The sequence below is a fragment of the Syzygium oleosum genome, unplaced genomic scaffold, assembly GCF_021117445.2.
Source record: "Syzygium oleosum isolate NSW1041296 unplaced genomic scaffold, Sole_v2.1 Sole_v2.29, whole genome shotgun sequence".
Taxonomy (NCBI): Eukaryota; Viridiplantae; Streptophyta; class Magnoliopsida; order Myrtales; family Myrtaceae; genus Syzygium; species Syzygium oleosum.
Window position 1 is genome coordinate 4,252,512 of NW_026607513.1, and position 21,624 is coordinate 4,274,135.

Below are 21,624 nucleotides of genomic sequence, written 5' to 3' on the forward strand. Positions count from 1 at the left end.
GGCAGCAAGCTTGAACTTGGAGGTCCAGCAACTTGACGTGAAGACTGCATTTTTACATGGGGATCTAAACGAGGAGATCTACATGGATCAGCCTGAAGGCTTCAAAATCAAAGGCAAAGAAAATCTTGTGTGTAGACTGAGGAAGAGTCTTTACGGGCTCAAGCAGGCACCAAGACAGTGGTATAGAAAGTTCGATTCATTCATGGAAGAAAATGGGTTCAACAAAACCACCGCTGATCACTGCGTGTTCGTCAAGAAATTTACCGATGGTAATTTCCTAATTCTTTTGCTTTACGTCGATGACATGCTAATTGTTGGCCAGGATAAAAGCAAGATCAACAACTTAAAGAAGGAATTAAGCAAGTCCTTTGCGATGAAGGATTTAGGACCTGCAAAACAAATTCTTGGGATGGAAATCTTCCGAGATAGGCAGAACCGTAAACTCTGGTTATCTCAAGAACGGTATGTTAATAAAGTTCTTGAAAGATTTAACATGAATAAATCCAAAGCAGTTTGTTCTCCACTTGCAAACCACTTCAAGCTCAGTTTGGAGCAATGCCCGAAAAGTGAGACAGAAAAGAAGGAAATGGAAAAGGTTCCTTATGCATCGGCGGTTGGCAGCCTAATGTACGCGATGGTATGCACGAGGCCTGATATCGCCTATGCAGTTGGTGTGGTAAGCAGGTTCCTATCCAATCCCGGTAAGGAACATTGGGCAGCAGTCAAATGGATATTCAGGTATCTCCGAGGTACTTCTAATAACTGTATATGCTTTGGTAATGATAAAACCATGTTAGAAGGTTTTTCGGATGCAGACATGGCAGGGGATGTGGACTCAAGAAAGTCTACATCGGGGTACCTAATGACTTTTGCAGGGGGAGCAGTCTCATGGCAATCTCGACTACAAAAATGTGTTGCCCTATCTACTGCCGAAGCAGAGTATGTTGCGATAACGGAAGCATGTAAAGAACTCTTGTGGATGAAGAAGTTCCTACAAGAAGTGGGCCATAACCAAGAGAAGTATATCTTGTACTCGGATAGTCAAAGCGCAATACACCTCAGCAAAAATGCAACTTTCCACTCCAGGTCCAAACACATTGATATCAGATATCATTGGATACGTGATGTGTTGGAAGAAAAAGCCTTGCAGTTAAAGAAAATACACACTGACAACAACGGCTCAGATATGATGACAAAATCCCTATCTATAGTGAAGATGCAAGCTTGTCGAACTTTTGCAGGTTTGACACCCTCTCCGAATTGTTCGTGAGGGGGAGATTTGTTGAGTAGGTCACTCCCAATTGGAGAGGCCAAAGGGAGGGGGAAAGAAAATCAAGAGAGATCGGGAGATAAATCAACATGATCTTCCACATCCAGAAAATCATGAATGTTTCGGAAACAAATCACCGTGATTTTCATATCGTACAATTCCAATTGGGATTGCATTTGCTCCTATAAATAGGAGTCCTCCTCAATGGAGAGATATATACAAAAAGCAAGAAGATCATAGTATAGCGGAAGAAACAATCTTCTTCTTCCAAGAGAGTTATCTTCAAGAGAGTTATCCAGTTTGTGAGAGGTTCAGATCCACAAATTGAAGACAGTGGGAGATCCACCTTAGGGTGAAGTTGTATCCCATTATTTATCATAGTGGAAGTTTGAAGTGGACTACGGTCCCGTGGTTTTTCCCTTCACCTTGGAGGGTTTCCACGTTAAAATTCTGGTGTTATTTACTATTCGTCTTTACAGCTTTCATCAAATATTTTATCCTATTTAATTGTCACAGAAATAGTAGTGGGAAAATTATCCAGGCCTTTTTCGCATATACTGTTCTTTTTCCCAACACTCCTGTAATTTCCGAGAGAAGTTACAGCTTCCTGTACTGCTTGAACTGGATCTAGGGGGTTTCTTTCGAAAGATGAAGTCGTTGCGGGAAGTCCAAATAAACCAAAAGATGGTTGCTACAAGCGCCAGAGAAGGTGGGTTTTCTGTGCTTTCAAGGAATTGCGTTAGCCATATCTCTATTCTGCTTGACCCCTGGGAAGAAACCTGAATGTTTAGGGATGGTTGAGCCCATATGTCTCGCGTCCAAGGACAAAAGAGAAGGAGATGCTCTGTGGATTCCACCTGGTCTTTGCACAATGAGCAGTAAGGATCTGGTACTATTTTTTCGGTTGTGTAGGTCCTCCATTGTGGGTAGACTATTCTGATATGCATTCCATAGAAAGAACTTAATTTTAGGGATTGTTCGCATTTTCCAGATCTCATTTCATAAAGCTCGAGGAGCCGAGAAAGATGAGGAGGCCATTAGGGCTTTTGGATAGTCTCGGTAAGTCTTATGTAGTTGTGGCCACTCTTTACTGAGTAATTTCCTGTTGATGAATATATCCACATCAGTTTGTCTTGAATAGAGTGGGGTTCTTACTTCTTAGAGGAATAGCCAGAATGTCCTTCACAGTGCCCTCTTTGAAAATATTTTGAAGAAGAGGTTCATTCCAGGAATTTTCTTCGTGGTTTATAAGTTCTATTACCTGTTGTGGGTCATTTTCATTCGCTGGCTGGCGCTCCAATTACACCTCTTTTGAACCATTTGTCCTTTCTGATACTGATTGCTTCTCCTGTTACCACTGTCCATATTGAAGATTCTGAGATTGTGTCTCTTCCCTCTAGTAAGCTTTGCCAGCCCCAAGAGGGTCTGTGCCCTTTCCCAGCATGCTGGAAACTCCTTTTTGGGAAGTATATTCCTTTAAAAATTTGACCCCATAAAGAGGAAGACTGGTGCATTAATCTCCAGGCTTGCTTTCCTAAGAAATCCTTATTAAGAGAAAGAAAATCTTTGAATCCCATGCCTCCATTGTCTTGCCTTTGCTTCAAGAAATCCCAACTCTTCCAATGCATACCAGAGTGAGATTCTTTCCTTTTCCATCAAAATGCTGTCATTCTCTATTCAATCGCTTTACATATGGAAATAAGAATCTTGAAAATTGACATTGCAGATTGAGGAAGAGCCTGCACTGCTGTTTTTAGTAATATCTCCTTCCCTGCTTTAGAAATTAAAGATTCCTTCCAGCCTTCCAATTTTTTGTTAACTCTTCCGAGTATCCAGGGAAACATATTCTTCTTAGACTCTCCCCAATCCGAAGAAATTCCAAGGTAATTTCCTGTTTTATCTAGTTCAGGGACACGCCGTTCATAAGCCATATTGGCTCTTAAGGTCTATGGACACCCTGAGCTAAAGAATATTCCCGATTTGTTTAGGTTTATCTCCTATCCAGTAGCAAAGCAATACTGATGCAGTACATTTGATACAGAATGGCATTCTTGAATTCTCCCATCTAAAGAGAAGATGGAGTCATCCGCAAATAAGAGATGTGATATGGTAGGGCAAAAAGAGTTGAGCTTAATACCATTTATACAGCCATCCTCCATTGCCTTCTTCATCATTAGAGTAAAACATTTGCTACCAATTTAAAGAGATAAGGAAATAAATGAGACTAAAGATACACATTTCATAACCCATGTAATCCACTTTTCATCAAAGCCCAGTTTTCTTATGATGCCTCCAAGAAATCCCATTCTACTCTCTCATACGCCTTTTTCATGTCAAGTTTCAAAACTGCCTGGAATTTTTTTCCTCCTCTTCTTTGCTCTTAGTTGATGCAACACTTCTTGCACTATCATGATATTGTCCTGGATAAGTCTCCCACTCACAAATGCATTTTGCTCTTGAGCTATCAATTTCGATAACTAAGGTTTGAGTCTATTCCCCTTTACCTTGGATATGATTTTGTAGGCAAAATTGCACAAACTAATGGGACGGAATTGATCAAGAGTTTCTGGGTTAGGAATTTTTGGAACTAGAGTAATGTGGGTTTGAATCAGGATTCAGTTTTCCTGATAGGAAAAAAATTCTTTAACTGCTACAAATACTTTGAACTGAAGAGTCTCCTAGCGGAACTGAAAAAATTTCCCTTTAAAACTATCTGGTCCAAGGGCACTTAACATTTCCTACTTGATAAGAAATTTTTCTTGATAACCCACCATGGTACTCTTTAATCACCGAATAAAAAGATGGATTATTAGTTAAAGAAGGTACAAAATGATGGATTGCAAAGACACGATAAGCATGTTTAAAGTTTCATTCCTATTCGAAGTTCTTGTTTGTATCGACCAAACACATTTCAATAGAACAAAAAAAGAGAGAAATGAAAAATAATTTAATTTTCGTTTACATTGAAAACGAGAACTAAAAACCATTTCATGGACCAAAGGGCCCCTTACAACTTCATTTCGGTTTTCTAGTTCTTTTCTTTAATTTGTACTTTTCATTTTGGGCTGAAAAATACTTAATATCCAAAATTTTAAATTTACTGGTGAAAGAGGGAAGTGTCCATAAAAATTTTCTTTGTGTCTTCTTTCCCTTTACATAAAATAATTAGGTTGAATTTAGTCAGTTTCCATGACAACAGGGTATTGTTTCCTGCTCTTACGTGATTCAAGGAATGGGAAATCTAATCGAGGAGAATGATGTGAGCTTCAGAGAAATCATTTTCTTGACAATGCAAACAGTGATCAGAATGCATTCCATGTACGTCAGATGTCATGAGCCATCAAATAAAGATTGTTCGTCTGGGATGAGCTATCAATTACTATCCCAACCAAATCTGAGTTATAATTTTCTCGAAGTACTACTTTTGAAGAATGATTGGCTTCCTCCCTTGAAATCTATTTGGTTATGTTTGTTCGCTTGTGCAGATACTTTCGATTTCATATTTTCCACGAGGATGCTCGATTGGAAGATCAATTGCTCCAAATAAGTCATATGTACTCTTCAGGAAATCCCTTAACTACAGTTATCTCAGTCCCTTAACCATTCTTTTTCATGGTAAATAATTAGCATGTTCTGATACACTGCTATATTTTCTTCACAAGATTCACTGGCCATTTTGTATTCATTGATCAGATTTACGTGTCACATTAGACCAAGGGCAGAATATCGATCAAATTCATCCGGTCTGGAAAAATCATCTTCTGATTTTATGTTATAATTATTCAAGCATTAGAAATTTTACGCTGTGCAAGGTGGATTTGTTCCATTGATGCTCATTATGGACATTCGAAATAGCAAGATATACTATATCGTGCTGTACACGACAAAATAAACGATGTCATTTTGATCTGGGACATGAAACCCAAAGAGAACCATATGTGGAGGTGGTTCTGTTGTGAGATTAGGAGTGAACCTGTGTAAATGGACTATTTGTTTTGGCATAGGAATGTAAGCAGAGCTGGACGTTGTAATTGCTTTGTGAGAGTTTTGGTGTCAAGACTGCTCTGGAAAGATGGAGATTCCTCACTGGCATATTACGGCATGTTTCGGTGCTAATTGATTTAGTGGATAACAAGTTGATCTCATGATGTAGCGTTGATTTGCAGGAGCCGTTAATGCCTTTCTTAGTGAAAGTTTTTTAGTTTGTTGAAGCAGCTAATCGTTTTCTTGGAATGTAGGTTACTGAAGTATGACGAGGAAGATATGCGAGGATAGGGGTGATGCTACGTTATGGAGACGTGAGTTCAGTCTGATGGTTTTATGTAGAATCAAGCTGCACATTTCACATATTCAGCTGCTTTGAGGACGGTTAGGAGGTATATTTTTCCTAGAAGCCTAATTTGAAGGTTAAAATCCTCTTAGACTAAGCCTCAACTTGAATGATCTTGCTCAACAATGCAGGTTGTGGTGAGAAGATGCAGAGCTCTTACATTGGTGTTTCCGTGTCCCTGTTGGGGTATGAACAAGTTCGATTGGTTCTCAAGAGGATTCAACTTTAGAGAACCGGTGGATGCAAAATGCTAATAAACATGGAGGCTATCTGTTTACCTGTGCCTACGAGTGGAGATTGAACATGGAAATTGGGGAATGTCACGCCCCGAACCCGAACGAGCTCGCGGCATCCCCTGCTCCGGTCGAAATGATGCGACGTCCCAGGAACGTCGCCGACCCAACCCAAACATCAGAGCCACATGCGGAAGCGAATAACAAAACCCCGGACAAATAATGACGACAACGGGGTAGAACAACAGAACAATCCAGCAACCACATATTCATACAACACCAAATATACAAACATCATATTACAGGCATAATTAACAAACTAGCATCCGAAATCACCGTCAACAAAATATCGAGTCCAGTTAACTTAACTTCCCTATGGGTCAACCCGATTTACACAACCCCCAAAATCTTAAGGAAAAACCTAAGGATCGCCCTCCTCCGTACGCTTCCGAATCTCTCGCTCGAATCTCCGGAACTCACCTGCGGCTCCACAGGTACCAACGGTAGCTCCCAGGACTTCCAAAAAGAAAAGGCGCACTTCCGGGTTTAGGGTAGGGGTGCAAAGTGACGGTTATACAACCGTGAGACGAATCTCAATAAGTGTACAACCCCAAACCCCACGTAGGCACTCACGTACCGCTGGACGAAAAACACACATAACACACAACGATCACCCAACTAACAATCACATGCGACCCTACCTGGAATTCCTCACGCACGTCCCTCGCACGTTAGTCAACCACACATCCAAGTATGCCACGAAATACATCACAAGGCCGTGCGTGCCCGATTATAGAGCAAAACCCACTTGGGCACGTCCCATACCATGCCTAGCAGTTTTTACCCCATAATCGAGCATCACACCTCGCGATACAAACACACTCGCACACCAACTCACACCACGCGTCATTTTCTTAATTTCACTCGTCCCGCCAATTCTTGTTCATTCTCAACCTTTCCACCACTACCGCGCCCGCGTAAAACGCATCAGGCCAAACGGTCTTCTGACCTCGTCAGGCATCGCCACCCCGTCGGGCCGGGCATCGTCACCTCGTCAGGGACGGCATCGTCCCGCGTAAACGTACACGCCTCAGGACGGAATCCTACACACACTTTCCTTCTACCGCGCCCGCGTAAACGCATCAGGCCAACGGTCTTCTGACCACGTCAGGCATCGACACCTCGTCAGGCCGGGCATCGTCACCTCGTCAGGGACGGCATCGTCCCGCGTAAACGTACATGCCTCAGGACGGACCTTTCCAACCAAACCACATTTCCATATCCTCGTTCCACTCAAACCACACTTGCCACGCCACCACACAAATACACTGCCAAACATACACACTTCACACACATTTCACATTTACACAACCTCGTCACACAAACACCGCACGAACACCCAATCACACATTGTTGGCACGCGAATACAATACGCGAATGCACTATCACACCACCACACTTCACGGCCACACACACGCGACACATGGCGACCCACAATCGCCCCAAGCACAATCCCAAATCGGCCACAACCACACAGTCATATCACAACACACACGATCAACACACAAACTGGCATTTCTCCACACCCAAACGTTATCAAATCAGTTCAGGCCCTTCACGACAATTTCACAAAATCTCGGGCCGGACCTAACCAAGTACCAACCACACGACAAACAAAGCACCCCACAAAGACCTAAAACCACACATCACAGCCATCAATCAGTCTTTTTCGCCCTCAAAATCACCATATCTCACTCCCGGCTCTTCACGGCACTTTCATAAAATTACGAGCCGGTCCTAATGGTACTAACTGCGTATCGAACAGCCACTCACAGCACATCACACGGCATATCACAGCCAGCAAACAGTCCCTAAAATCACTTAAACCGAACTTCAAACGAGTCTAGAAATACCCGAGGTCCTAAATGACATTTGGGGAAAACACTTACCCAAAAAGGCGATACAGAATCGGGGCTTGAACGGGCGGGACAGCCCGGCCAGCAGAAAATGTCGCCGGCGATGTACTGGACGGCGTGAGCAGTGCACCCCGTACGGACGGGCGTGAACAGTGCTTTCGTACGGACAGGGCTGGGGACGGTGGCCTGCGCGAGTGCCGGTGCATATGCGGCGCCCACGGCCCGGCGGCGAAGCAAGTGATCCGTACGTACGTGTGAACGATGAACCGTACGGACACTTTGTACGGACGGTGTCGGACGGCGACGTCTGGCGAGGGCCATGCACGGCCGGGTGTCGACGGAATGGCGATCGGAGCTCCGGCGAAGCTCCGGCGGTGACTGCTTGTTGCAGACCGAGAAAGAGAAAAACGAGAGAAACAAGGCCGTTTTGGACAAAAGCCGGGGCTGTGGTGGCTGCACAGAGGTGGAAATGGTTGCTGGTGATGTTGGCTTAGGGGGCAAGCGACTGCCGGAATGTTTGTTCGGCGTGAACGATCGAAAATGGCAGAAACGGGACTGCAGAACCGAAACGTGAAGAAGAAGAGGAAAATTCGGGGAAAATATGGCTGAATGGGTGCGCACGAGAGAGAGAGAAGACTATCCGGTCAAATGGGTCAAAGATAGCTTAGTGGAGTCCAAGTGTCACAATCTAGGCCCATTGGACAATTTTGCCCCTAATCCAAGGGCCCAAATTTGATCCAATCCAATAATTTAGGGGTAGAATGGTCATTTGCTCTTAACCATGGTTGACCAGACCTGAGTTAAGCCTAACTCACCTTGGTTAATCCCAAAATTAAATCCAATTTTCGGAATTAATCAAAAATGGCCTAGGGGCATTTTCGTAATTTTCCGATCCCGAACCGAAATTTCAATTTTCGCACATACGTGTTCCATATGTGCGTGGCCAACATAATATGGCGTCGGAATCACGAAATTCATCGCGCAAGCCCTCGAAAATCCACGTCAAAGTCTCGGGAATAAAATAATATTATTTTTCCAATTTTTGTCGAAATTCCAATTTTTGGCCAAAACCACTCTAAATGTGCGTGGCCACCCCAAAATGACCTTGGCCGCGAAAAATAACCTCAAACGGCCTCCGAATCCAGCCTCGGTGCCCACAGGGGCAAAACCGTAATTTTTCCGGCCCCGGACCGAAATCCATTTTTTTGCAGAAATGAGTGGCCCCAAGGTTGGCCAAGCCAAAAACGTCATCGGCCATCCAAAATTGTCACTTTCAAAATTCTCGATTCCCGGGCCCGAATTCCAAGAAATGACTAAAATCGAGCAATCGCGACTTTAGCTTATCTCTGGCTAACGGGTGGCTCATTGGAATTACGCGCTCTCGACCCGTGACCGACACTAAGTCAAATCACGTTTAGGTTTACTCCACCCGGGACGACCTCGGTTGTCATATAATTGCGAGGGTCTGTCGCTAGTGCCCTTTGGACACGATCAATCAAGTAGATCGGTCTCGGTTGGCTCAAAACATTCCCTCGTCAATCCATATGGTCGAAGATCGAACCCAGGTCGAGTTCTTTGGTCGTGCGAACTCAATCCCGTAATAGCCTTACCCCTAAGGTTAGCATCCCGAGAATGCGCATTTCCGGGTGAGATCTCACTATAAGTGCATTGGCCAAAATATTCATTTCATGAATCCCAGGAAAAGAATCGAAATTCAGACTGTTACAGGGAAGTTCAGAAGTAGAATCTTAGGGGCACTGAATTGTCTATGGACTTCCCTTTCATAAATGCCAATTTGACTGGCTTGCGTAACAAGTGTGGTTATGCTCAAGTCATCAATTCAAAGTCAAGCTCTGAATGTGGTAATGCAATGCTAGTCTCTACTCTCTAGTCCATGTCCACTTGCCCAAAGTAGCGCATGAGACCGGTTTCCTATTGTTTACGCATCACTTGTTTGATTCAGGAATGGCTAAATATGGAGGTCTAGTGAAATTATACTTCGACGAACCTTGTCCTAGGCTGTCTGACTCTGAGTTATTAGTGAAAGTGTTTCGAGTCATTCTAATTATCCATTGTACATGTCGAAATGTACCTTACTGCAGCCTTGAATTAGAGAGGAAGATATCACAAGAAGTTGATGAAGGTTGAGTACCATAATTTCAAAACGGACAGCTTCTGCGGCGGGTGTGTTCTCCCTAAGAAAGACGGCGTCGGAGAGGACAGTGGTTGGATCCTGTCTTGGGTACATAATGAAGAAACAGATGTGTCCCAGGTTAAGTTTAAGAGTTTTGATACAATCATCATGTAGCTTTGCCTACCAGTAATGACGTACGATGTGATTTTGAGATTGTGAAATTTGCAGGTTCACGTGATTGATGCGCAGAAGTTTGAAGGCGAGCCAGTAGCCAAAATCACTCTGCCTCAACGAGTACCCTATGGATTTCATGGTACCTTCGTCTTGATACCAAATTGATGATCGGGACACCAGATCTCATGTACAAATCATAGTAGGAGGCCTTACTTCTATCATTAGATAATAGGTTTTTTGCCTTTTGCATGTGATGTTCTTTCTAACTTTCTGAGTCTAGTTTTGTGCTAGCATTTCCTGCTTTTATCAGTAAACTGCATCTACCCTGAAAAAGTAGAGAGTTAAGAGACTGGCTACCCCGAACTGCATCGCTCTTTAAGCTACTGTACCCAATAAAAGTCAAGCATGTCTATCCACCGACTCTACTGTGAGACCAATGGCTAGAATTTTGCCTACTCATCAAGTAATTCATGGGCTCTTTTTGACTAATCCAAGATATATGTTGCTTGTATATAGAGGAGAGATTTAGATGCTTCTTGAAAGTTGATCACTTATTCTAACAGTATCCTTTCAAAAGTAAATAAAGGTCACATTATTCATGGCAGAGATGTATTGCCAATTTCATCAGCATTTCCTGCTTGATAAGACCATTTTTCTTGATAGCCCGCTATGGTACTTTGTAATCACCAAATGAAAAGATGGATTATTAGTTCAAAGAAAGCACAAAATGATGGATTGCCAAGCCACAACAGACATGTTTAAATTTTCATTCCTATCCGGAGTTCTTATTTGAAACCAACCAAACATATTTTCAAGAGAACCCAAAAAGAGGAGAAATGAAGAATCTTTTTTCTTTCCTTTACGTTGAACGCGAAAACTAAAAACCTTTTCATGAGCCAAGTTCTTTTCGGGTATGCTAGTTCTTTTCTTTATTTGTATTTTTCATTTAGGGCCGAAAAATGCTCAATATCCAAAACTTTACATTGATTGATGAAATAGGGAACTGTGAATAAAAATTTCTTTTTGTCTGCTTTGCCTTTGCATAAAATAATTAGGTTGAATTTCATCATTTTCCATGACAACAGGGTATTGTTTCCCTTCAATTGCGTGATTCAAGGTACGGGGAAGCTGATCAAGGAGTATGACATGATGCTTCAAAGAAATCATTCCCTTGACAACGTTGACAGCGATTAGAATGCACTCTATATACGTGAGATCTCATGAGCCAACAAGTGAAGATTGTTTATCCTGGATAACCTATCAATGACCATCACAAGCAAATCCGAGTTTTAATCTTCTCGAAGTACTAATTTTGAAGGCTGATTGGCTTCCTCCCTTGAAATCTATTTGGTTATGTTTATTCGCTTGTGCAGATACTTGCCATCTCATATCTATCCATGAGGATGCTCAATTGGAGGATCAATTGCTCCGAATAAGCCACACGTACTCTTAAGTCTAGTTATCTCAGTCCCTTAACCATTCTTTTTGTGGTAATTCATTAGAACGTTATGATCCAAAGCTATATTTTCTTTAGAAGATTCCCTAGCTATTTTGGATTCACTGACCAGATTTACGTGTCAAATTTGACAACGGCAGAATATTAATCAAATTCATCCTGTCCAGAAAAATCGTCTTCTGATTTTAAGTAATCTTCATTCAAAAATCAGAATTTTTACGATGTGCAAGGTGGATTTGTTCCATTGATGCTCGTTCTGGACGTTTGAAATAGCAAGATATATCATATCGTGCTATATACGATGAAAGAAACGGTGTCATTTTGATCTGGGACATGGAACCCAAAGAGAACCATATGTGGAGGTGGTTCTGTTGTGAGATTTGGAGGTGTCGGCCACCTTCGCTGGCCTCCCTCGCCGACCACCTATGAAGAAGATGAACAGTAACAAGTGGGGCAAAACCGGAATAAGCCAAAATAAGTGAGGGCAGTTTGGGGACAAAAATTTGAGTTCAGCATTTGTAGAATACCGAAAGCCCAAAGTTGGTCCGGACCAGTTTTGGGCTTTCGGCATTCCAAATGTTAGCATTTGGCCAATGTTAGGTCGAAAGTTGAACCAAACAGTTCAATATTTTGAGAAGGAGCTTTCGAGACAGAAAGCCTCTTTCCAAAGCTGAATCAAACGCACCCGAAGTCGGGAAACGAAAAGCCTTTCACTCCACATTAAGCGGTGGGGGCTCAACCATAGCTAAATCCAGTTACCCATGGTTTGGTTCACAAGGAGATGCCCACGTTGCCGGTCGAGGCTCTTCCACGATTAAATCCACTCGTTTTATTTATTTATTTATAAATTTGCCTATATTTTCCCCCCTGATTGATTTGCATCTTGAAGTAGAAAATTGCAAAAAAAGGAAGGGTAAGTCATTGGAGAAGGAAAAAAAAATGAAAGGTGATCTAGCGTTTGAGTGTTCTTTTGTTCAAACAAACATGAATGGTGCGTACAATTTTATCAAGAACTACAAAAAGAGCGCGCTTCGAAAATCAAATAATGAAGCAATCGAAGCTCATACGAGCCCGCACTCGGCAGCGGATGAGCCAGCTCTTGCTTTTTCTCTCTATCTGGGAGACTCTCTCTCTGCTTCTATTCCGCGGCTTTCCAGTGCGCTTGTTATTTACGAGCACCGTTCTTCCTGCTAAATTGGAAACCATTACTGCTCCACTTGTAGCCCCGTGAGGGAAATGTAGGGATAAGACTATAACAAGTGTCATAAATTTTGTGCGACACTCGCTTGAGTGCTATAACTTTTTTTTCGACCACTTGACTGCCCTCGAGTGTCATAACTTTCAATCGATTATTTAATTGGAAATTTTTTTTAAGACGTTCACCCAAATGCCGAAAATACTTTGTGACATAGCACTTGTGGTGAATGTTTTTAAAAAGTTATGATATTCAACTGATCAATTAAAAAGTTATATTGTACTCAAATGATAAAAAAAATATTATAACACTCAAGTGGGCGTTGTGCATAAGTTATGACAATTAAGTGATCGAAAAAAAAATATCGTGACACTCAAATGAACACCATACAAAAGTATCCTTATCCTGATAAATGCGTAATCGAAATTCATCGAACAAACATTCACACGTTTGACCACAAAGCCTGAAGCCCACAAATTTGGAAAGACATCGATCCTTAACCTTTAGGAACCTTAGCTTTCACGATGACTTTCAGGAGCTCCTTATCTTTCATTTTCTTGGGAAAGCATTTATGGTATGTCTCCCAAATAGTTCCCTCGCGTAAGTCGCCGTTGATTTCCAACAAATGTTTTCGTGCAAGACAAGATTTCCGGTAGATAATTCAACGCAAAGACGCGTTTGCGAAAGACTTGAATCGAAGGCACCAAGGCCACGCGGACAGCCGGTGGCAAACTCAGTGTGTTTCACATTGACCGACACCAAAAAAGAAGAGGTTCATGATGGCCTTGGAGACTCGGAAAGAAAGAGTGGTTGGGTTGGGACGGGAAGGGACGGGACGGGATGGGACGGATGGGCCACAATAACGCATACGTACGCTTACAAAAGGGGGTTGGGTGGTATGCTCTTCCTAGTTTCATGACCGTTTTATTCATGTCATGATCGGGGAATGCCTTGTACTGATATTTACAATCCAGTACATCCAACAGCTAAGCTTGCAACATGTTTCTTTCTCATAGATTGAGAGGTTGAAAATTCTCAATCTTTTGCGGTACTAGTTAATGGTTTGCCCGTAATCCCGATCCTCCACAATCGGCCACATATACCCAACAATAACTATCAGTAGCAAATCTCACATAAGGACAATAATCTTTTTCAAGTGGTCGTAACTTGGATGTACCGGTCTTAGCTACTTTTTGAAAGAATTTTTGTTAGTTTTCATAACTTAAAAGTGCTATCTTTGCTAATTTTTCTGTGAGATTGTAATTTTCCTCAAATGCTCATACCTTGGCCCTTGGGGATACTAATGGTTAGTAATTTCACCGGTGAAATCATTGTTCTCCTCATGTGCATGTATTAGTGACGGATCTATCTATTACTAGTAGATAACTTCCGTATATGATGTTAGAGATAATTAGGGATTTCTCTATGTTATAGATATTATGATAATTATGTTGATTATTTGTATCTTTTAAGATTGTGTCTATATCTTTATTTGATTGTATATTTCTTAATTAATATGTTATCCTAGATAGTCATTTAATAAAGCCTCTGAATAAGCTCATGTATTCTTCTTCAACGTACATCGAAATATACATAAAATTCCTCAATTCACTTTTCTGCTTTTTCCTATCTATGGCAATTCTCTGCAAGTGCTCGCGACCACAAGGCTTCTATCATTAGTAACTTTTTATGAATGGTAATTTTCAGTGCTCGCCACTTTGAAGTTACTTTTTCTTCATGACTTCTTTGTGAAGGATTGTAATTTTCCTAGAATGTTTGTAGCTGGACTACTCGACCAAGTAGTTAACGGAACGAATCCATTATTCTATCATCAATTTCCAACCGTGAATATGTGCAATTTGCTCGTGTGTAGGGTTCAACCTTTGAGCTACAAAAAGAAAGATTTCAGTTAAATTATTTGCACCTCTAACTATTGGCTATCAACTTAAGATTATGTTCAATTTCAAGTAATAAGATCTTATGCCATGGTTTTACATGTACGAAGAATTTTTACAATTCGTTTTCTAGGGTTTAATATGCCTTTTCACAATTTAAATCCAATATGATAATGTAGATGCATTAGTACACATGTACTTAATAAAAAGACAATTGAAGACTTAATCTAAATTGTATTGCTCAGTGAATGTCATTAACATAATTGAAGAAGCACCTTGAATATATCATTTTTTTCAATAATCTAGAAATGCATAATTATGTTATTAACATAATTGGGTTAGTTGATAACTTGAAACAACACTACATAATTTGTATGACTCTTACTCAATAAATAATAGAAAATTCTTATTTATCTTGGCACTTAAAGGTCCAGTAAATTTTTTTTAAAAAAAGTTGATTCAAATTCTCTATGGCGACTTTAGCTTTTTTTTTATTTATTGTCACGTATACGAAGTAATGGTCAAATTAACAAATTACATAAAAAAATTGTTCGAGATACATTAATTATAAAGGAAGTGGCATAATTAAGATTTTTAGTTTTAATTATGAGCTCTGAACGTGTATCATGGATCAATCATGTCCATTCATATGAAAGATGAGAACTCACAGGATTTCGATACATGATGGAACAACATTAGGCTATTCTAACCAGCTTTCATAATATATGCTAGTGTTCATGCTGGTGCTATGCACGGATCTAGTCATAGGTATATTGACCACATAATTCAACATTAACGAATGTTATGCAAAATGAAACAAAAGTAAATCACGACAGAAGAAACTAAATAATAACTGACTTGTGATTTTGTACATATTCATACAAATTAATTTCAAACCAAAAACTGAAAAGTAAAGACCGAAGTTAAGAAATTAAATGATTGTAGGAAGCAATTGACGGAATAGTCATAGATGAAATAAAATATATTCTCCTCGATGGATCTGCTTTTAGCGTAATACAATATTCAACTCTACTCTGTAAGGAGTGAGCCTTACAGAGTAGAATATGTGAATAGGTGAATGCAAAAATGCAATAACGTAAGAACAAGTCGAATTTTACGACCGATCGTGGCAAATTCAATGATGACTAATTTAGTAGTGCGCTCATCTTAGGGGAAAATTATTCAATCAGTTCTAAACCTATTATGCAGATGTCAATTTAGTCATAAATTTATCAATTTTGTCAATTTATTTTTAAAAATTTATGCAAAATTCCAATGTAGTCCTTCTAATTAATTTTTGCCGAAAATCGCCGACGTGACGGTTCAATTATTGTTGGCTACACCGCCACGTCAACAATTCCTTGCGAAAATTGGCCGTGAGGAATACACACAAAGGCCTAAGACTAAATTGGAAAAATTGATAAGTTTAGGACTGATTTGACAATTTCTCCCTCGTCTTAGGCTTAGTTGTTGAGCTTTGAGCTTAAATATCCAAAAATGAAAAGTCAAGTTCAATAGACCAAATTCTTGTTTCCATTCAACCATATGCCAAAACCAATAATATTTTATGAACGGGGAGGGAATGAGTTGTCTGTCATGCTTTATGAATGCATAAGTCTGATTAGGTACTTTTTGTTTTTCAAATGCGTAACTCTTCTCATATTTCAAAGGGACACTATATCTAGTTAATCATAGATAGTGCGTATATTATAAAATTTAATATCACAAGTTATAAGAAAACTAATTTCATATAGCAATTTTACATAAAACATCAAAATTTGGGGCGTACGAGTGAAAATTGGCATATTACATGATCATGTAATTATGAAAATGGCGAAGAAGAAGAAGAGAAGAGAGCGGCGTTAGAGAGAATACGGTGTGTCACTAGGTTTGACACACTTCTTCTATTTAAAATACATTAGATGGGCCAAGCCCTAAACACCAATAAACAACCATAAAATAATAAATAAAATAAAAAGAAAGAGAGGAGGGGGAAAGCCCACGTGACTTAACACTCCCCCTCAAGCTGGAGCATAGACGTTCATCATGCCTAGCTTGTTACAAATGAACTCTGTCCTCTTTCCAGTACTCGATTTTGTAAGGATGTCAGCAAGTTGATCACTGGTCCGAACATATCCAAATTCGATGACATTCCTGAGCAAAGCATCTCTAACAAAGTGACAATCAACTTCAATGTGTTTAGTCCTCTCATGAAAAACTGGATTATCTCTAATATGTAGGGCTGACTGATTATCACACCATAATTTAGAAGGATAATCAACGGAATAACCTATCTCCGTCAAAAGTCTGCACAGACATAATCTCGCGATCGTACTTGCCATTGAGCGATACTACGCCGCAACTAGACCAGAAACCACATCTTGCTTCTTACTCTTCCACGAGACAAGATTACCACCCATAAAATATAGTAAAACCGGATGTAGATCGCCTATCGGCCGGGAGATCCATTGCCAATCTGCATCACAAAATGCTTCGATGCGGGAATGTCCATGATTTTGATAGATAACACCCTTCCCGGGATCCTTTTTAGATACTTTACAATCCAGCAGAAGCGGCCTCCCAATGAGGAACACGAGGGTCAGCCATAAACTGACTAACAACACTAACCGGAAAGGCAACATCAGGTCTAGTCATAGTGAGATAATTGAGTTTTCCCACTAATCTACGATACCTCTCAGGCTCTGGAATCGGGGCACCTTCTTGTGGCATGAGCTTATCACCAGGAATCATAGGGGACTCGCAATATTTTGCCCCAGACAACCCTGTATCTTGCAATAAATCTAACACATATTTTCTCTGAGACAGAAAAACACCATTCTTACATTTAGAAACTTCAATACCAAGGAAGTATCCTAGAGGACCGAGATCTTTGGTTTGAAACTCGATTGTTTAGAAACTCCTTGAGCCTAGAAATGCTCTTTAAGTCTTTGCCGGTGATCACAATGTCATCCACATAGACAACCATATAAATACAACTGCGGGAGAAGTATGATAGAAAACGAACTATCCTTAATACTCGCTTCATGTCAAAATCCCGTACAACATTGTAGTAAACACTTGCCAAACCATGCACGAGGTGACTGCTTGAGACCATATAAGGAGCGACAAAGCCGACAAACCTTATGAGACTCCCCTGAGCAACAAACCCAGGAGGTTGCTCCATATACACCTCCTCGTCAAGATGTCCATTCAAGAAAGCATTCTTGACATCAAGTTGATGGAGGATCCAATCATGGGAGGTGCCCGAGAGAAATAAATAACCGAACGGAGGCCATTTTAGCCATCGGGAAAAAGTCTCAAAATAATCAACACCATACTTGTTGAGCATATCCCTTAGCAACAAGACGAGCCTTCAAGCGAGCAAGCGAGCCATCCGGATTAACCTTGACAGTATAAACCCATTTACAACCAATAGCTTGCTTACCCGTGGGAAGAGGAACAAGCTCCCAGTCTCATTCTCGAACCAAGGCACGTATCTCATCCACCATTGCAGCACGCCAACCGGAATGAGCCAAGGCATCGAAGCGATCGTGGAACGAGATGGAATCAAAGTGGCAATCAACGCCCGTATGCGGCCGATAAACCCTTATAAGAGTCGGTATAAACAGGTCTATCACGGCAAGCACGAATACCTTTACGGAGAGCGATAGGCTCATCATGCGAGGAGATCCGGTATCAATGCGAGAGGTATCCGGGGAGGTGGCGTTGGCGAAGATGCATTCGGAGGAGGATCCAATGAGTCATCGGAAGGCACATTGGATGGGGTAGAAGAAATCACGGAGTCGCCGCCGATGATACATACGACCATACCACACGTCGGTGGATTGAGCGTAAGGGGTGGATGATGTCTCATAAGTAGGACCCGATCGAGACCGATGGACAAGAACATCCTCCAAGAAAGTAGATGGAGAATCATCCTTGGTGCCATAAGATTGAGACTCATGGAAGGTAACATCTGCAGAGACAACGTAGCGACCTAGATCAGGAGAAAAACAACGGTAACCTTTCTGATGCCGAGCATAGCCCAGAAAAATACAACGAAGAGACTTAGGGTCGAGTTTAGAGACCTGAGGTCGCGTATCACGAACGAAACACACACACCCGAACATCTTTGGAAAGAGAGGAAACAGAGATTTAGTAGGGAACAACACACGGAAAGGAATTTCTCCATTGAGAATAGCAGAAGGAAGACGATTGATAAGATAACAAGCGGTCAAAACCTGCATCGGCCCAGAATGACTTAGGGACATTGTCTTTGGAACAAGAGAGCACGAGCAACCTCTAACAGATGCCTATTCTTGCGTTCTGCTACACCGTTTTGTTGAGGTGTATCAGGGCAAGAAGTTTGATGGACAACACCATTACGGGAAAGAAACGACATGAATTGATGTGATAAATATTCCCGACCATTATCACTGCGCAAACACTTAACAGAAGTGGAGAATTGAGTTCGAACTTCAGCATAAAATTCACAAAAAATTTGGAACACCTCAGAACGATTTTTCATTAAATAGACCCATGTCATCCGTGAATGGTCATCAACAAAAGTTACATAATATTTGAAGCCAAGCTTTGACAGGACAGGACAAGGACCCCATACGTCTGAATGGACTAACTCAAACGGAGTTGAGACTCTTTTATTGACTCTAGGAAAATAAGACACACGATGGTGCTTAGCAAACTGACATGACTCACATTCAAAGGAAACGTTCTTAAACTGAGAATATAACTTCTGGAGGGTGGTAGGAGCTGGATGGCCAAGACGACAGTGAATCTCATATGGACTAGGGAATGTGGTGGAGCAGGCTACTGACGGTGGTGTGGCTTCAATAACATAGACTCCTCCTTCGACCCTTCCTCTACCAATGGCCTTCCTCGTCAAAAGATCCTGAAAAACACAACCATCAGGGAAAAATGAGACTGAACAATTCAATTGTTTTGTGATCTGACTAACCGATAGTAGATTAAAAGGTGACTTTGGAACATAAAGCACAGAAGATAATGTTAAATTTGATGTAAGACTAGAAGTCCCACTCCCTTTTACAATTGCTGAAGAGCCATCCGCCACAGTAATAGCACTAACATGTGATGAAGAGGAATAGGTTGTGAGATTACCTACTGTTCCTGTCAGGTGATCTGAAGCACCTGAATCAACAACCCATTTGCCACGAGACATGGAAACACATGCTGTATGATTACCTGTCTGTGCATATGTAGCAGTAGAAGCCTGCCCATCCACCTGAAACTGAGTATACCGTGCAAACTCCTCATCAGTCATCTCAATCATTCTCCTCTCGGAAACAGGAGAGGACTCCTGGATCTCAGAAGATGCAAGTGCCGAGACATTAGCCACCTTGTTACTACTCGGATAACCGTGCAACTTATAACAGTTGCTCATTAGATGACCGGGCATACCACAATGATGACAAACACGTTGGTCCTTACTACCACCGCGGCCTCCACGGCCACCACGGCCACCACGACCTCCACGACCACCACGTGATCCACCACTCCTAGAAAAAGAGAACAGTGCGGATTTGTCACTAGATTCTGGTTGCACAGACGGAGTATGAGCCCCAATGGTAACACTACTTAGCCGATTATAGACCTCAGAAATAGATATGGGAACCCTCTCGGAGAGGATCTGATTTTTTATTGGCTCAAGTCCGGGATGAAGACCCGACAAGAAACACATAACACCAAGCTGCTCCCTCTGTGCAATCATCTCATCAGGACTAGTTGGAATCGGCCACAACAAATCAAGTTCATCAAACAGGGCATGAAACTCAGTATAAAACTCTTGAATAGGCCGCTCCTCCTGATTGAGTTGAAATAATCTCTTCAACACATCACACACACGAGATTTGTTGTTGGTGTTTGAATATAGTAGTGCCAAACGATTCCACACATCTCGAACCGTCGGACAATTAGCAATCATAACCTTAACTTTGCGATCCATGGAATTTAAAAGAAGTCCGAAGATAGGGTTCTCTTCAATCTCCCAACTCAAATAATTAGGGTCGGTAGACTCAGGAGGCAAATCAGTCAAGTATTTAGCCTTACCCATACCTTTTAAACAGACAAGAATAGTTTTTCGCCAAATCTGAAAATTTAGGGCTCCTTCCAATTTTTCATCGGACAGTCTCGTTGGGAAAGAGACAACACCCTCGGTACTGCTGGAGCTCGTAGAAACATCACCCGTCTTCACCTCCTTCTGTCGATCATCTCCTGCCATTGTTGTTGCAAAAGAAAAGGGAGACACTTGCTAGGTCTCTACGCAAAGAAACCGGCACCCCTGGACCGGAACAAGGAGACCAGCCTACACCACTGGGCAGGCTGCACAAATCTATGGCTCAGAAGCCATGATGTTGTATGTCCATTATAGAAGAAAAGAAAAAAAAGAAAAGAAGAAGGAGAAGAAGGTGAGGGCCAATCAAAACAATGGATGAAACAAACCCTTGCTCTGATACCATGAAAATGGCGAAGAAGAAGAAGAGAAGAGAGCGGCGTTAGAGAGAATACGGTGTGTCACTAGGTTTGACACACTTCTTCTATTTAAAATACATTAGATGGGCCAAGCCCTAAACACCAATAAACAACCATAAAATAATAAATAAAATAAAAAGAAAGAGAGGAGGGGGAAAGCCCACGTGACTTAACAAATTATAAAAGATCACATATATTTGTTTTTCCTAAGTGTAGACAAAATGCATGGGCCACAACAAGATGCAGAGTATACCAACAAAAGGCGGTTGGGTGGTATTTACAATCCTTATTTTTTTTAGGAGGAAAACGAAACAATTGAGGCACTACGTCTGGACGAAAGGGGCTCCAAAGAGTTCATGGAGCGAGAGAGCTCCAAAAGAATGCGTAACCTGAAGTTTCTTCGTGTGAATGATGTGATGGAGATTTCAAAGGATCACTTTCTAAATTAAGATGGCTAAAGTGGGAGAGTTGTCTTGACTCTTTCAAAGCGACTAAAGTTCATTTGGAAAAATCA

General features: G+C 41.4%; 1 long non-coding RNA gene and 1 pseudogene across 5 annotated transcripts; both read left to right on the forward strand.

The window, feature by feature from the left end:
• The window catches only part of LOC115666151 (disease resistance protein RUN1-like), a 50,078-nt pseudogene that overhangs the window by 13,372 nt on the left and 15,082 nt on the right, over window positions 1–21,624 (forward strand).
• On the forward strand, window positions 1,849–10,661 carry LOC115662847 (uncharacterized). Of its 5 annotated transcripts, none has more exons than XR_008814687.1 (8): window positions 1,849–1,979; window positions 2,062–2,178; window positions 2,262–2,329; window positions 4,756–4,824; window positions 5,509–5,646; window positions 5,732–5,919; window positions 9,483–10,021; window positions 10,112–10,661. It is a non-coding gene; the product is annotated as an uncharacterized LOC115662847 (long non-coding RNA). The 5 variants fall into 5 exon arrangements; XR_008814683.1 differs by having other exon boundaries at window positions 4,756–4,885; window positions 10,112–10,546; XR_008814685.1 differs by having other exon boundaries at window positions 2,062–2,159; window positions 4,756–4,885; window positions 10,112–10,546.